Here is a 4,418-nt window from a genome sequence, read left to right as displayed (position 1 = left end):
AAGACACGAAACTGATTAATTTAACATCAGAGACACGGAGGATGGGGGCCACCATCGAAAACCTGGTGATTTGGTTCTGGCTGGAAAGTGGGGCATCCTACAATGGGGAGTCTCCAGAATGTTTGGCATCCCTCGATCCACCCTCCACCATTCACCACCAGGTCATCCACTTCCTGTGAACCGCTGAAGACCTGGAGGCAGTCTCTCCTGGCTTTGCAGGGCTGAGGAGACACCGAGCTTTGAGGAACGCTGCTGGAGCAATCAATGGCTGCCGTGTCCGAATCGAGCCCTCAGGCTCTTCATCGTGGGCTGGCCTGGGTCAGTCCAGACTCCAGAGTGATCCGCCACAGCCCACGCAACCTGCTTTTATGTATATGCATGTTCGTAGATTTACTGTATGTGTTATTATTTTTATGTTCGTTAATTGTATGTTCAATAATTAATTTTCCATAGTTAACTATGTCAATTAATATGTTTAAAGATAATACATCCTACATTTGTAATCAATCAGTTAATCATTTAATATATATATATAAAATCATTTAAAAAAAATTGTATTTAATAACTTAATTTTATTCAAAACATTATACATACTGTATATACATTTACACACATACATATACATCAGTGTCTCTCGTAGAGGAACGAGCCTGTCCACCCTGCTGCAACCTAATGTCCTCCTTCATTAGATACAGCAGCACATCATATCTCTCTCTCTCCCTCCCTCCATCGCTCCCTCCCTCTCTCTCTCTCTCTCTCTCTCTCTCTCTCTCTCTCTCTCTCTCTCTCTCCCTCTCCCTCCCTCCCTCCCTCGCTCCCTCCCTCTCTCTCTCTCTCCTCCTCGGCCTTGGTGTGTCCTCAGGGATGGAGGCCATTAAAACAGTGGGGGGGTGACACCTCTGTCCCAACACCTCATCCGTGAGGTCAAACCACGGCCGAGTTGCAGCATTCATGGTCCTGACCCCAAACAATTAGCTAACAATTAAAATAAATGGTCATTATTTTATTAACTTGTAGCAACACACATACTTCTTCTTTAAGTTGTCCCATTTTCTTTTGTCCTTTCAATGGAGTCATGCATACAGGCCCATTTTTCTCCCAAATTGTCCTAATCACGTTGAGAAAATTATGAATGATCAATAATTTTCAAATCAATTCAGTTTATTTTGTATAGCCCAATATCACAAATTACAAATTTGCCTCAGAGGGCTTTACAATCTGTACACATACGACATCCCTGTCCCAGGTCCTCACATCGAATCAGGAAAAACTCCCCAAAAAGAACCTTTGACAGGGAAAAAAGGGAAGAAACCTTCAGGAGAGCAACAGAGGAGGATCCCTCTCCCCGGATGGACAGATGAATAGATGTCATGTGTACAGAATGAACAGCATTTACAAAGTTACATAAACACATTACATGAATATGACAATGTATGAATGGAACTCCAATCCATGAAACAGAAGGAGGTAGAGAGGAGGGGGCGGGGCATCAGCAGGGCCAACGCGGGAGGCCGGCTCACCAGCATCAGACACCTCCAGGTCCAATGGACCCTATGAGACGTGAAGTCACAAAGACTCCGGGGAGGAAGCAGAGTTAATAAGGTGCAATGGAGAGATGTAAATTCATCCATAAGGAGATTTATCACACTCATACCATGGTGAGAACCACAACTACCACTTTCATTACTTTTACTTTACTGCAGCAATATATATATATATATATATATCAGCTCAACTAGTTTGGAGTCCAAAACCAATTACCAGCGGACTGTGGGTCAGTGGTTTGCAGGTCCAGGTTAAGTGTCCTTGAGATGTGACCCTGAATCTGTGTAGCTGTGTCTACGGTGTATGAATGGAACATGATTGTAAGTCGCTTTGGATAAAAGCGTCAGCTAAATGAAATGTAATGAGTATTTGTAACTCTTGAAGGATCACAATGTATGTAGATTGGTTTGATGGCTTGTGGCTTTACCAAAGTAACCGACTACTTATGAGGCATTGATTTTATGAAAACTGTCCAGCTAGTCATGCTGGAGTAATTTATAATCTTTTTCTCTTTGTCTATGTGTTTAACTTAAGCTCCCCGAGGGCCTCAAGTGCACATTCCAAGTGTTTCATAAAGATGGAACTGGACACTACCAAGCACTGACAATGTAGATGCTCCAGAGATTAATTGGCCTGATAAAGTAATATTTCCCTCAGGTCAACTTGCATCATACTCATTGTTTGAGTGAACTTTGTCAATGTAAAATGTTCAACTTGCCACACCCCAATAAAAAGTTAATGTGAAACATGGTTGTCTGACCGTTCTTTTTTAATGTATTGTACACCGTAGTAGTTAGATATTGTTGTAAGTGTGGTCACAGAGGGAGCAGCATTTATATTTGGATGACACTTATGTATGGGATTGGATAATACCAACAAATCCATCCAATTAAAAGAGTCTGATTAAACATCATTTTTCATGTTCGGCATAATTACGTGTTGCAGATGACAATAAATGCACCTTGCATCCTTGAGTCCCTGAAGATGACAAGCAGGAGTTCCTCACGTTCTCCTGTAAGTCAAAGAGTCAAAGAGGGAGCATCGTTAGTAATGAGATGACTAGTTTGGGATCGGATGGCTTGAGAGATTTAAAGTGTTTGTGTGTGTATGTGTGTGTGTGTGTGTGTGTGTGTGTGTTACAGACCAGGCTTCACCCATGCTTTAGTGTCAGTGTAGGACGCTGTTTGGGGTCTACCATGAGAGAGCGTAGGAGAAGAAAGGTGAGGGTCACGCCCCAGTGATCCATCAGAACCGGAAAACAAAAAATAAACAGATTTATGTCTGCTGACATGTATGTTTTTTCTTACTTCCGGACAGCGTCTCGCTGATTGTCAGCGACCTTTCCAAGAACTTGGAGGTCTCAAAATCTTCAGCAGTTTGGAGCATTTCAAATAGGACAACTCCCAACTGCCACACCGTGGTGGGTCTGGCACTGTATTGGCCTTGGCTGTACCACTCTGGAGGAACGAGAGGTACCTAGAAGATACAGACATAATAACAAGACGGTGAGGAGCTTTCTTTCAAGGTAAAAGTCACAGATGGATGAAGAGGAGGAGTAAAGGTAGACGATCACGGGGGACGTCCGAGCCGGTCTCGATCACGATATCTTCCACCTTAATGTCACGATGAAAAATGTGTTTCTGGCCAACTGCTGCATCAACCATCATGCTTATCATGTCAGCAACAGTTTTACCTTTGCCTTGCAGCTCACAGTTCAAATGGTTCAGTTTCCCAGTGATGTTTGTTAAAAATGCCAAGTCAAGTATCCACTCAGTGTCCTCAAGCAGCGAGGAGTCTTCCCCTTTCGAATGAACTCTTTGACTTCACCCAAAAGTGACAAAAAACGCTACAAACTTTGTCCCGGGCTGATCCATCAGATGTCTGTGTGTAGCAACAAGTCCAACATTCAGTTGACAGCTCCTACAAGAGCACCTTGAAGATCCTGTGCTGTTTGGCTTTGGAGCGGATGCCATTTATGATCTTCCCAACAGAAGTCATCACATCATCCAACCCGGTTACTTTGTGGTAATGTAGACATTTTGGGAAGTCTGGGTCACCTTTGCATTGCGCAATGAATCCTGCATGGATTCATGGCCAGAGATAGGTTCGGGGTCTGTTGTCACTAACACCAGCTTTTCTAATGGTACCCTTTTTCTCCACGAAGAGATTTGATCTCCGGACTTGTGAAAAAAAGACAGTTGTTTGCCCAAAGCTGCCTTTTAAGTCACAGGCTTTTTCTGCCAGGTGGGTAGCTAGTGCGACGCCCACCAATGTGTTGTCACATGTGTGTTGATGTGTTTTGGTTTCTTGTGTAGCCAACATATTTTTACAGTGTGCACACTTGTGTAATTGAGAAATAGTTTGACAACTGACTGGCGTGCCCTTTCTATGGGTGTGGTGTACATTCTGGCTTGTATCCAGCAGGGGGCGGGGTTGAGCGTTATTTTACTGTGGACCAGGTTTGTTGTTCTCATAAGCTAAGCCAGGCTAAATAAACAGGAGGGAAGGTCTCATTTGTTTGTCCTGGGTGAATAGGTGTTCCACGTTGAATGATTCTTGCTAAATGAACATGTTGTTTTGGGTAGTTTAGTAACCAGGAAATAGATTCCTGTCAGGATGTATTAATGTGTGTATATAGGTGTGTAGCTTGATTTGCCCGGTGCGCTGTGTCCGTAGAAATGGCGCCATGGTGAGTTTTGTTCTTGATATCAATGCTATGTTCATCAAGAGTTTAATTTCTGGTTCCATGAACATTTCAATCCTATGATTTTTGCCATTTTGAATAACTGTTCAAATGTTTAGGTAGATGAAGACACATTAAAGTACTTTGAACAAAAGAAAAAAAAAGTATATTTGAAACTGATAGCTTATGC

Source organism: Cyclopterus lumpus, chromosome 1 (assembly GCF_009769545.1).
Source record: "Cyclopterus lumpus isolate fCycLum1 chromosome 1, fCycLum1.pri, whole genome shotgun sequence".
Classification (NCBI taxonomy): Eukaryota; Metazoa; Chordata; class Actinopteri; order Perciformes; family Cyclopteridae; genus Cyclopterus; species Cyclopterus lumpus.
The sequence above is the reverse complement of the archived record's forward strand: the minus strand, read 5'-3'. Positions refer to the sequence as shown.